A 13,891-nucleotide genomic window follows, 5' to 3' on the forward strand; every position below is an offset into this window, starting at 1 on the left:
TGTACATAGTGTCTGAAAAAAACATTGTTTTTCTGTTTCTGTTTACGTGGCTTTTTTTTATACTAGTTTCACCATCTTAGCAAAATATCAGATACAGTTGCCTTACATTGGTTTCAGCAGAGAAATCAACTGGAATACCCTGTTAATATAATAATGCTCACAAAGATGCAGGGATGAAGATAAGACAAACCATAGTAAGACTGGTAGTATAGCAGTATCGTTAACCTTTTTTTCTTTCCCGCACTAAATTTTCCACAGGCAAGAATGTTAGTAATTTTAACTTTGTTTGAGAACTGCTATTATCCACTCACAGCATGTGGGAGCAAACAGGCACTTGGGTAAATCACAAAAAAGAAAACCACTTAACATGCTTCTTCCCTCAAAAACACCTTTTTGTGAAGGTACAAGGCTGAGTGCTGTAGTGAGAGCATGTGTGAAGACAGAAGCAAGGCTGCAACAGCCCCCTGAAGCATGCTCAAGGTCAGCCCCACTCAAAGAAGACCAGGAGGTCACATTTGACTTAGAAGGTATTCTGATATGTTTAAAAAATTTAAGTAATTAAATAATTCAGTGAATGAAAGCCATCAGGATTCTAATGCAGTGTTAATGGGGTCTTTCAGAAATCATGAAGATGGGTTTCATGAGTGACATAACTGGAGCCATTAGCAAACTCATCCAAGAGTAATCACCCATTAAAGGTGAGTGCCTGCACCTTCTCTGTGCAGAGGAGCCTGAGGAGCAGCACAAGCATTCCTGTTTTCGACCACTACAGCGGGACACCAACAAATAACTTCTGAATTGCCTCGCTTTCCTCCTGCAGGCACTCAGCCCTGCAGTGTTTGTCACCCTTCAGCAACAGATGAAGCAGACAGCGACTCCACCAGCATGAGTATGCAGGAGGTCGTCTTCTCTTCTTCTTCTAATCAGTGCTGCTCCAGCAGATCGCTGGGTGAGAAGCAAGTCAAACAGGTTTGAAACAATGGAGTACTTCACACATGGTCATTGAGAGGAACACAACTTGCTGGACAGTCTCCACAGAACTTCAACACTCTTTTGGAATGGCATTTCCTACCAAGTGTACCAGCTGTGTCAGCATGACAAAAGACAACTAGTAGTAAGGACTACAGCTGCTCCTTTGACATTGTTGGGACAGCCTCCAGAATAAACTTCCAGCTCCTACTGGCCCTTACTGGATATATCTTTGACACCAAGGCCTCTGCAAAGTACCAAAATCAGAGGATGTTTGGAACTTCATCTGTGCTGTGTAGAATCCAGCAATAAATTATTCCAATATGGAGGTCTAATACAGTTAATAGAGCATATAAAACTGTCTACTATGTTTCATCATATTTAATTTGCTGTAACAGCCTGCAGATGTCCAGGTTTCAGCCTCCCTTTTGCAACCATCGGGTGCTCTGAGAAATGCTGTGCCAGCTGAAGAGCCTCTGTGTCACCAGCACCTCTGCATCAACAGGCAGTGCAATGCTTCCAGAGCATTTGGCTGCTTCTCATTTTCCATTATGGTCCCAAGTGAATCAGAGCCCTCACCACTGTTGGGAGACCCACAAGGGACCTGTGGCCTGGTCATCCCCACAAAGAGTGGGCTCTCAGGAGGGAAGACCCAGCCTTTGCCTACCCCTAGATTAACCTATTCTGGGGCATGAGCTTTGGGGTTGCTCAGGTTGCACAGAAGGTTGGTGCATCTCACCAGGATTTTAGCCAGAGTTCTGTCTCTTTTGTGGTTTGTGAGGAATAGGATGCACTACCCCAGCAGCCTATCCTGCTGCCTATGCCCTGTAATAATAGTTAGCCAGAGAGCAGTGACTCACTGGTGTCCCCCAGCCCACAGGATGCCATATAAGCCCAGAAATAAACCCAGATAGCGGTGACACAGAATTACAACAGCTCTTTTTCTTAACCCAAAGTCTGCTCTGTTTCATTGGTACAATGTCCTAGAGACTCCACTATGTGAAGGAAGAATATGTACCTTGCACAAGTTTTGAGAGGAAATTTTTTTCAGTCTGGTAGGGTCTTCAGGAACATCCTGTTCAGAATCTAAGTCTGTCCAGTTAATGTCACACAGGTTAGTATATGTTTGCTTTAGAGACAGAGAACAGTGTTGCCTCGTGAGCAGTGGCCACGTTTAACAAAGCAGGAGGGGTGGTGGGCCTGGCAGCCTGTTCAAAAAGGATTAGTGTTGTCTGTGTGGATGCTGCCCAGCTTCTCTCACTGCATGTAGTGCTGGGCTGGGTATCAGCTGCAAAGCTGACAGAATCTAGGAAGTGAGACAGCGACTCTTCCCACGTGGGATGAGGAAGCCTCAAGTGCCATGTAAGTGTTGTTCCAGCCCTTTCTGGGGTGAACAGAGGTCTTGCAATGTCAGCTCCTTTCCTTTTGTTACCAGGGGGCAGATGAGTCAGCACAGCTGTGGCATTCATGATTAGAATTCAAATTCTCAAACTCATGAGGGTCTTCAGGTTCATAGACTTTCATTTAGTATTTAAGGAATAACATACTGGTTGTACAATTTCACAGTAATTGTGTCTGTACAAAACATACACAATGCACACATTTTTAGTTCCTGTATGACTTAGAGAATGTATGCTGGTTTAATTTTATAGAACTGATGAATTTTAAAACACTTTGCTATATTCACCTTTGATCCCACAATAAGTTCTACCCAAGCCTGTTAACTACCCAAGCTGCCTGAAGCAGATCTCTGGTAAAGCAAGAGACAAACATCTTCTATCCCCTCATCTTCCTCTTCATTTCCGAGGCACAGTAAATCAAGGCTTTGCTTGTGCTGCTGATTAAAGTACTTTGGTTTAATCCACAAATTAATATTGTTCTTAGTGAGAAAAATGTATTTGAAATGCACACAGTAGGTGTGAAATGTATTACGCCCTTAAAATCAGTCTTCTACCACTGAGAGAAGCACCTGGGGGAGCCCTGTGGGGGAATTCTGGTTAATTCTTTTTTCCCATGACCCTTTCCTTGTTAGCATGATGTTAATATCTCTTAATTGTTACGAGTATTAACTGCTGCAGCAAAATCCAACCAAGGGCAGGAAAAATGGTCACATAAGCATTTTTCTGGTTAAAAAGGCTGTGACATGCTAGTCATCAAAGAATGTCTTCTGTATTCAGTATAATCAATTTACTACATAAGGGGAAAGTATAAATTTGGTATATGCAGTTTGTGGCTGAAAAACAGGGGCTACAAAAAAACCCTTTTTCTTTCTGCATCACACACACCAATGCCTACTATTTTAATGTATACTACTTTCAACAGAGCTTGATTCATCATATTTTATTGCACCTGCTAAAGGACAACTCAGTCTTAGTAGTGACTGAAATTTTGTAATTACTCTATATGTGTGTTGTATCTGTGGGTTAATTTTATTGTGCTTAATGGTTTTTGACAGCAAATTATCACTAATTCATATAATCACGTCTGACATAGCTGACATTGAATTGTTTTCATAATGTTTTTTTGCTTATTCTGTATTTACATGATGCTCCAGACAAGTAATTACACTGCCAGTTATGTGAGTTTAATCAAACTAAAAGTCTCCAAAAGCAGACACGTGGGTTAGTTATTCCAGGCAGTGGAAAAAGTGAACATTTTAGCCGGGTTGTGTGTATTGTAAGGGTTTCAAGGAAAAATTATGTCTTCATATGAAAGCTAGAGCTAGACGTAGGTATTGCTAAGGCCCTGAATAATGTAACTGCAGTATCACAACAGTGGCTATTTTATTTGGGTAACCAAAAAAAATTGTTTGTATTTGCTGTCAGCTCAGCTCATGGCTTCTATTACCAACAACAAATTTCTGGAAATAAAAGCACAAACTCTTTTTCATGGCATTTTTCAGGTGCTATTGACCACATTTAGCTGGGGATTTTTGTTAAAATCGTGACTCAAGACCCAACCCCTGGAGCATTTGCCTTAAGAATGCAATGGTAACATGAGTTCAGTTCAAATACAAACTCCTACTGCCATAAATGTACTGCAGCAAGTTTGGACCCTCTTCCAACTGGCAAACTGAGAGTGCATCAGGCCACCATGGAGTCAGAGCTCAGCCAGTCCAGTATCTGAATGCCTCTGCCTCAGCAGGATTTGCACCTACAGCTTGTACAAGAAGTGTTTTCTCATACGAAAAAGGACTCTGTCCTTGACCTTTAGGTTGCTGTACAACACGTCAGTAATTCATTTCTCCTGTGCTTGCAGCAAGCACACTGCCCAGATGGAAATCCCACGCTCGCGGTCCCAGGCAGCAGGCTCATGCCATCAGCCCAGTGCTTCTCACCAACATGAGACATTTTTCTACATGATTAGGGAGCCACAGCACCTTCTGCTACAATAAAACTATTTGTTCAGTCACACAAAATCTTCCTTTCAAAGCAAGTCTAGAGCCATTGTGTGAATCATCTGCTTTATTTTATCAGCAAGAAATAGGGTATATATTCACTAAGGCTTAATCTGAAATCTTTTTGCTCACAGTGGAAACATTTCCATTGATTTCAAAGGATCTCAGATCAAGCTTCAAGAATTACTAAGTTTTAGTCTGTTGGATTTGTTCTTTTGAGGCCTTTATGAATTGTAGAGCAGTTGTGTACAGAACCAAGTCATGTGGAGATTAAATAAACTCCATTGACATCAGTCTCCTGACACAGAATAGCAGCAAGAAACAAATATTGACTAGAAAAACAATGCTTGTACAGTGACATTTAGCTTGTATAAAGTGATAGTCTCCATATAAATGCAAATAGCACCATTTCCCCAGAGCTGAATAAACTATATTCATCAGTAAATATTTGTGTGTCTTTGACATGTCTCTAAGCAGCAAGATGAGAAATTGAGATGGAAAATGCATTTGCAGGTGAGAATTCAGTACAGATTTTTCTTAACGTTTTTCTCTCAATGCATTTGGGAGACCTTAAAAAGCAGATGCTTCCCTTTCTGTAGTGACTTAAGTGCAAAGCATCAGAACTACAATGGACCATAGCATACTCAGTTCCTGCCAGTAGCTTCCTGACTCTGCCACTCATACTGTGCTACGTGGCAGGGCTCCAAGCCTGAGAACACTCCTCAGAAAGAAACCCTAAAGCAGCTAATTAATTTAGGAGCCTAATACCCATGTTCAGAAAGGATTTATGCACCAGGGAGCTAATGTTTCACTATCTTTATATGAGAGTTAGGGATTTTATAGACCAGGGTTTCAGGGACTTAAGTGACCTAAGCATCTTTAATAATGTAACCCCTGTATAAAGTACAGAGGCTTTTTCCTCTGTATGAGGAACAACAGTACAGTTCATCAATATGAGGAATGAGTGCTCAGGCTCTTCAGTTAGGAAAAAGAAGATTGAGGGCCCAACTCATTACAGCACAAGTCTTTAAAGCCGCAGGTGACACAGGAAAGGTGTCTGGGTAGTAGCTGTTCACCATAGGGAACAAGTCTTCCTTACAAAGTTGTACTCTTAGAATCATATTTAGGTGATGCCTTGAGAGTCCACCTAAAAGCAGAGACTAGACAGGAGTAAGGGAATAAAGGTAGGTATTTATTTGAAGGGCCTTCAAAGGTACCCCCTGGGGAGCCAGAGGCTACTGCCAAGATGGACCCCAAGATGGACAACAGGTCACGAGTTCTTCACACTTTTGTAGGTTTGGTTCATTTGCATATCAGGGTTAATTCTCCAATTAAAGCTTCAGTTTAATGATGTAATTCCCCTCTGCTTGCCCTCCTCTCAAAGGCTTTTGGTTTATACTTTTTGGGCCTAGGACGGTCTGGGTGTCCTTGAAGACAAAGCCTGGAGAGGCTTTGTTATGTCTACCTTGCATGAGAGAGCAGAAGTTAACAGGCTACAAGAAACTTCAGAGTTACACACTAGGCAGTACCGGATTTAAAAAATACAAAAGTTAAAACCTAAGGCATCATTCCCCCCCTTTAGGGGCTTGACAAGGCCTCTACCTTTTTAAAGGTAGGCTTTAAGCCATAAAACAATGAAGATTAAATAGGATTTCAGGCGTGTGCCTAGAGATAATAAACCCCATTCATGGGCACCTTACAGTGCTGCTGAACTTCTAGAACCAGCTCAGCATTTGGGCAGCAGGAGCTGAAGAACAAGTCAATCCCATTGTCTTTACATGGTCTCCCATTCACAAACTGCATTTCCCTCTCTGGAGGTGTTAGTAAATGAGGAATTGGACTGTGCCTCCCACCAGGCTGTGTACAGTATGTGAAGTATTAGACTTGCAGACTATGTTGGGATCTTCAACTCAAAGAAGTAAAAATAAAGATTGTCAGCAGGTAAGAAAACCCAACTGTTACCACAGCAACTCTTTCTAGTTATATTGGACGTAGTCCTCTTGTTCTTCAGAGGAACTTTTAAGATGTTCCAGTGAAGTTCTTTAATAGTTTGCAAATGAAACGTATTTCTTTCTAATGAAGGATCCTTTTTAAAAAATAGTTTTCCCACATGGAATATCGCTCCAGCAAAATAGTCTTGGTTTACAACAACTTCACAAGCTCTGCATGGTTTCTGTTCCAAAAGACCATGAGGGGAGACTCAAAACAAAGCAGTTTTGTTTCTAGTTACAAAACAAGCAGAACATTATTAGTTCAAAGGATACTAAACTTAAAATTCTCCTAATAGCTCCTACTATTTTAAAAGTTATCATTCCTGGAGGTCTATGGATAGTTCTTCCATTCTCCACATAATTGCAACCTGGGGAAGTCAAGAATTTTTTTTTTTTTTTAATTGTAAACATTAATCAAAATGTGTTCTGAATATTGGATTTTCTTTTCATAAGCCTATTCAAAAGGGGAAACAAAGATTTCTTACTTAAAGGGATTACACTGTTAGTGACCAAGGGGACACTGAAATATTTTGTCCCTGGTTCCAGTTTTTCAAGCAAGATTTTTTTCAGGAGAAATAGAGTGAACTCCTCTCTTTCTGAGTCCTCCCGCACCTTTTTGTGTGATTCTGTATTTCCCTCAAACACCAAGATGCTGTCTCTGCTATTCCCAGCTTAGAAATGGGGGATCACTTCAGCACCAGTCTTCAGTGCCGTGACAGCATGGTCTCTACAGTTGGAATTACTGTCGTTTTGTTTGGGGTTTTTTAAGGTGAATGTGACTGTAGTTTACCTTGCTTTGGCAAAATGTTCCTGGGATTTGTTATGGATGGTTCTTCATCTTGGTTGCTGCCTGGCAGACTGAGTTGTGGCTGCAGGAAGAATTGCAGGTTTGGGGGATGGACTCACCCGCTCAGGAACATTCATACATTGTGTGCCTTCACTTTACAGTTAAACCTTACTAACCAGCTTCATCTGTCCCTGGGCCACTCATCAGTGAAGCACCATCCCAAACGTTGTTCTTCTAAGGAGGGCTGTAAGTGCTGGTAATGGCACACTCCTCTGTCCTCTCCTGCTACGAATTACAGGGTGCGATCTCCGATCTCGCACAGTTTAGCTGCCCATGTCTGATAGGGTATCTCATTATCCAAGCTGCCCTCCCACCTGTATTTCATCTGATTGCAGGTCTTAGTCATACAGTCAATGAATAAATAGTCTGAATGGGAGGTTGAGCAGTAGGAGGAGGGATTATGAAGGGCCACAGTACTCACCAATACTCAGTGTTGACGCTCTTTTCTTTTCTGCTTGTGTGTGTGCCTTGCTGAACCATTCAGTAGAACAGAAGGGAAGCAGAGAGCAAAACAGCCAAGCCAAAAGCAGCAGTGGGTACTGGCAGCAGCACAAAACCCGGGATAAATGTCTTCCCTTGGGATAACTGCCTGTTCCAAAGCAAGTGATTTGGGTCTGTCACCAGGTCTTTGAAGTTTTATGTTTTGCTGAAGCATGAAAACATCCATAACAGGGATCAGTGCCATGGTCAACTTTATAAAACAAAATAGGCCAAAAAAAAAAAATTAAAAGCTTTAAAAATTTACTTAAAAAGGAGGAGAGGGAATTTCGGTAACAGAACATCTTGTAAAGATGCATGTACAAAGCGAGGTAGAACCTAAAACACAGAGGAAAAGTCTTCTTTAGTGAAAAACATGAAGTTCAAGAAAGACAGTATTAACCACAAGTTTTCTAAAAAAATTAATCAGAGAATAATGTCTCTGTGAGAGTTGACTGCTAAGCATGAAGGTTGCAAGGCTCAGTAACAGATACAGATTTTATTTTTCTTCTCAGATGAGAGGTTAAGTGTGTAGGTTACATGTCTTCCGGGTCTGGCTATCTACTAAATTAAGATATCACCAGGGATATCAAGAGCACCTTTGCACTGAGATAAGATCAGCTGACAAGCACAGCTCTGGAGCAGTTAAATGCTGCTCTGGGGCAATCAAACAAGCTTGCTGCCTTTGTTAATATAGATGTCATGCACATACGAGGGGAGAGCACTTCAGCTAACTTTGATCAGATTAGCTCAGTAACAAGGCTGTCTAGCTGTGGGAATCAGGAACTCCATGACTGGGAATTTACAGTTTCTTGGCTGGGTGAATTAACCCATTCAGCACTCCATGCTAATATAACATGATATTTCTGTACCCAAGCTAGCTCATTTCAGCACTTACACAAATGTAGTCTGTAAAACAACTGGAGACAATTCAAAACATCTTTTTATTTTCTGTTCTGTCAGGCATAGATTCATCGTGAAAGGAGGTTTCTTTCTCCATAAATCATCTCTGGAGGAAGAACAGGTACAGGGAGAACGTCTTTCTGCCACAACTTGGTGGGAAAGGCAGCACTTACATGTTTGGACAGTGTCGGGTTGCACAGCTGATTACTATAAACTCTACCCCAAAATATTTTGCAAGATCCAGCTACCCATGTCGCTTGGCTCCATAGTATGGGAAATTAGAGCCTCTGGTGTCCATCCATTAAACATCTCAGGATATAAGGTAGAGCACGAAAAGGGTAAAGTGAAAGGAGCTACCAGGAATGAGCTGAAGTTTACGTAGGTATTTTGTGTAGTGTAAAACAAAATAGACTCTTTACATGTACGGTGCTAAGGGTCTAAAGGGATGTGAAAATGAGTTTTAAAGTTATTTTTCATTTGATAGGTTCTTTAGAGCAAATTACTATAAATTTAGAGTATTATTTATTACAAAATAATGCAACTAGAGTAGGGTGCGACTCTAGTTTTTTATGAGAAATCTGTGTTTTAACTCCCCCAGAGAATTTTATTTATGTCTGCAAAAACCAGGATTAAATGTGCATTAAGTCCTAGTTTGTATCAGATTGCAGCTCAGCAGCATCTTGCAAGCTTTCACTGCCTAAGATTTACTAACTTTCATACTGAAAGTAGATAAAAATGAGTAATCATCTGTGAATGATAATTATACCACTGCTTGTGGGAGGGAGCATGGTTTGAAGATCATCACTAATTATTGTTTCTCATTTGCATGTGCCGAGATCTGCACCAGAAAAGCTTACCTCTATAGTGTAATGCTGGAGGGATTTATTTAAAAAAAAACCTGCAAAACTGCTGGCTTGTGGTCTCTCATTGACTCCAGATCAGATGGCACCAGGGCTTTTTGAGAGGCAGCACCTCCCCTCTCCCATCAGTTTTCTCCCAGGCTTCTAACTTGGGAAGGAAATCCTCCAGGCTGGCAAGGTTCACTGGGAAGGAAGGTGAAGTCTTCCTGATACACAAGCGGAGATCCCCTTTCTAATGCTGAGGGAGTTAAAACATGGGCACCCTGGCATTCAGTGAAAGAGACAGAGATTAACATCACAATATACAGTGACAACTGTGATAGCAGTGACATAGCACCGCTTCTCAGCTTGCCATTTTAGCAACCTCTTAGACAGAACTTAGTTTTCATTGGAAAATAAGCAGAGCTGTGAGGTTTCCTGCACACACCCACAACTGGCCTGCACCAACACTTGGTTTTGCTCTTGGAACAGGACAAGAGGACCTGGACTCACCTCATTGCCCTGAGGAGGTGATGGCTTCCAAAGCCATCAGGCCTGGTGTGGGCATTGACACAGCAGCACCAGCGTGCTGCATCCCTCTGTCCCCTGGGTCCCATGCTGGTTGGGAATAACCCAGTCCTCCCAGCCTCCCAACAATGGTGTCAGGTTTGACTCATGTGCTCTGGTCTGAACAAGTTGGGTTATTGCCCTGATTTGGCTGTGGATGAGCAATGCATACTCGCTTTTTCCCTTGTTATCTTTTCTTCCACTTCTCATCCTTCTTTTCACCAGACTTGACACTCCCTTTCTCCATCTCAGCCTCCTCCCAAAAGGAAAACTCTAGCCAAATTACCTCCTCCCCACTGGTCCCAGTTTTGCAACAACTAGTGAAATCTAGTTTCTGATAGAATCGATGTAGGCAAGCTCAGCTTTATATGCAGTTACTGTTGGAGAGACTGAGGTACTGTGCGTTTTACAACCTGTGCTCCCGAAAAGTCCCCAGTGCTCCTCTCCACTCTCCTGTGAATTTCAACCGCATGTCATGTAACTCCACCTGCAAAACCCAGCCATCCCTTGGGGCTTCACCTGTGACTTGTGCCAGGCACCTGCACTGGTACCTGTCGTGTCCAGCATGTTCTCCTGTTGTACCCAGCAGTGTCCCCAGTGCTGTTCACTCAGCCCATCCTCTGGCCAGGACCAAGCTGGAGCAGAGAAATCCCTGTATCCCTAGAAACCTACATTACACGAAGACAGACTGCAGGCCATTATATCCTTGATTATAACGTACTGTGCTTTGGTTATTTATGTCAGGGTCACTACATGTATGAACATTCGTCAGATGCCCACAGATGCAAACACACAGCTAGGCCTCCGCACACCTTGCTTACTGCTGAGTCCTTCCAACCTGTCTTTCCATCATGCTGCTTGGTTCAGTGGTGTGCCCAGGGTAAATTGTACCTTGAAGGTCAATTTTATAGGTCAATTTGTGCAAATTTCCTAGTAATTTCATTCCTGGCCTCATTCAGTCTGTGTAGGAAAAGGTCACATCCCTAAATCTATGGTCCCATAGTGCAGCTAGGAATTCCTCAGACAGGTTTTTGTAAAATTTTGGGTTTCACACAAAAATAGTGATTTCCTTTATTGGCCTACCCCAGTTTATGCTTCTGTAAGGCAACCCCGATGCACCTTCTGATAGTTTACCTTCATTTTGCCTACAATACAACTGCATCTAAATCTCATGCTGTGGGTGTGAATAGGAGCTGCCTGGTGACAAGAAGATTTTGTTTTGCTGACAATCTTGCCACAGGTTGGTGTGATTATGACCATCTCCACTTTCTCAGCTTTTGGATGCTGCTTTTCCAAATACGACATGTTACAAGCAGCATCAGTGCCTATATAAATCCATAACGTGACCTCTGCAGCACTGACATCCTCAGAAACCCAAAGCAATACCCGCATGACAGAGCACAATACTTAGTGTTTGGAAACCTATAATCCTTGGTTAAAATCAGCTCTATTATTTGATTACCAAGGAGCCATGAAGTCCAAGATTTGTTGACTTTACAAAAGCAGGATGATCTAGAAAGTTGCGAGTGAAAGGCCTGAATTTCAGTGCTTTGTACATAAACTTGGAAGAGAAAACCTCTTTGAAGGAAGAGGAAGAGCACTGAAAGTTTAGCATCTTTTCATGGTTTGAAATATTACCATTATCATAAATGTGCTAAGTCATATTTTCCATAAACTGTCTCACAAATCATGGTATAGATTCTTGCCCTTCACAGCTCAAATCATGGAAATATTGAAAGTGAAAAGCACTCAGACCAATTCAGAGTTTAACAGAGTCAAACTGATTTATTGCTGTCAAGGGCACAAAGATGTAGCAGCTGTACAGTGCCATAATTGCTTAGAGGAAATGTAAAACCATGGATGTAAAGGAACTAACCTGCCTTAAACATACACATGTGCAATGCCAGTTCCACTTGTTTGCTCCAAGTGATGTTGTTCCATTTGTTATGAAGTGGTGCAAAGTTCAGTGGCCAAGGAGTGGGAGTCAGTCTGTCCAGCAGAAATTCAGAGTATTCTGCTACACTGTGGTACTCTGCTGAGAAGGGGGAGATGTTTTTTTGGCAAGAGCAGACATGGACATTGCCACCTTACAGCTTAAAATGGTCCAGTTCCTTTTAAGGAACAATTAATCAAACTCTTTCCCCTTTCTTCCTCCTAAACAGCACTCAAAGCCATTACCAATAATCAGCTAATATGAAACATGATTGATTCCCATTTGGAGGAAGCCAGATGAGTTTCTTGCACCAAATGTGGGAAATTAGTCTGTGTGTGTAAAATTTTCTCTGTAGGAAATGACTGACAGCCTAAAGCAATACAGCTGCAAAACATAAACACAGCAGTGCTTTTAGTGAGAGCACTTTAAATAACAGTTACTAATGTCCCTTCCAAGATGTCACTTAGAAAACCACAATCAATTACTATAGTGATAGCAATACTATATATAGCAATTGTATGCAAGTGATAGAGATGCTGGAAACCAGCTATTATTGCCTAGAGATAGTAAAACTCTCCTTGTTAACACTCATGTTACAGCCACAAACACACCTGCATTTTTAAAGATTAGTGATAAGTAGCATTTAAATCCTGCCCTGTATTAATAAGCAAGGTCAATCACTGGCATCTCCTTGTAAATCACTTCCCAGTTTAAAACATTATTTCTTTCCTGGCCCAAAGTACTCTCTATCTGTGTCTTCTAATACAAAAGTAGAGTGAGGACAGTTGGACAAGCGTGGACAGTGAGAGAGTGGGTGAGGAGCAGGCACTGCAGGAGGGTGGACGTGAGCCCTGGCCGAGCCCCCAGAGGTAGTAACGACATGAAGACTGATGGATGGATTTCCATCTGACTTCTCCAGTCAATTTTCAATAATCAGGCCTAATATTTCCTCCTAGGCTATTCACAGTTTAAAGCTGTTTAAAGTAGTTTCTTAAGAGTAGAGTATGCTTTAGGGGGAAGGCGGTTCTGCAGTTCCTTGGGCAGAATTTAAAACATTTTGCTAACCTAGAGACTATGGCAGTACGGATCTGCTTTCCTAGATCCTATCCACAAATAGAAGCTTTTTTCTAAAGTTTCTATTTTTAATTTTCCCTCTTCCAGCTCATTCTGAAGATGGCACTCCAATTTTTGAAGAAGAGCATATATACACAGAGCTAGGCAGCCAACTAGATTTAAATTCATAATTCCTCATTCAATTTCTTAATTCCTCATTCGCTTGCATGTGCAAACTCAGAGCCTAATCCAAGTCCCACTGGTGTCAGTGAGAATGGGTTTTACCTCTCAAATTTAGCCATATAAAAATCAGGCGTGTATTCTAAATGCAACTGTGGAGGAGCCACTTGTAGTCAAAAGAGAGAAAGATCAGCATTTCCAGGATATGATTCATACCATCTTCCTTAAAGGCTTGTCTCGAAAAGGAAGAAGTGTATTTCCAGCAGCCACTATCTTATTCCCCTGCTTGCTGAGGGAACCTGTACAACTAACCTAGAAGACTTTTTACTCTTTGATAAATGAAGTCAGGGGAAGCAATCTTCCTGTTTATTTTGATGGAAAAGGATTCAGACTTTCAGTTTTCCACATCCTTTACACCGAGATAAATTACAAATGAGTAAGCAAGGTGCCAGAAGTTATCCCAAGCTGCATCTCATGGACTGTTAACTCTGGCTTCAGTTAGTGTTTGGGATATATGGAAAAGATATACGAACTTCTGAAAAAAAATTAAACTTTTTTTTCAACTATTGTTTGTACCTTGCATCACACTGGACTCCCTGACAGGGAGCACAATTAGATAGAAATCTCAAAGCAGTGGCAGAAGCTTTTTGTCTGTCTCCTCTAAAGACACTCACAGTGGGATATGTGAAATGTCAGGAATAATTAGACAAAACTATATAAGCTCCTACCAACACT

General features: G+C 41.6%; 1 protein-coding gene across 2 annotated transcripts in view; it reads left to right on the forward strand.

The window, feature by feature from the left end:
• HTR1E (5-hydroxytryptamine receptor 1E) overlaps positions 1-13,891 on the forward strand; it is a 39,036-nt gene that overhangs the window by 16,516 nt on the left and 8,629 nt on the right. The gene's annotated exons all lie outside the window — the stretch shown is intronic.

This window comes from Corvus kubaryi, unplaced genomic scaffold (genome assembly GCF_017639235.1).
Source record: "Corvus kubaryi isolate FWS band 111438036 unplaced genomic scaffold, C.kubaryi_AGA036_p1.0 split3-73, whole genome shotgun sequence".
Classification (NCBI taxonomy): Eukaryota; Metazoa; Chordata; class Aves; order Passeriformes; family Corvidae; genus Corvus; species Corvus kubaryi.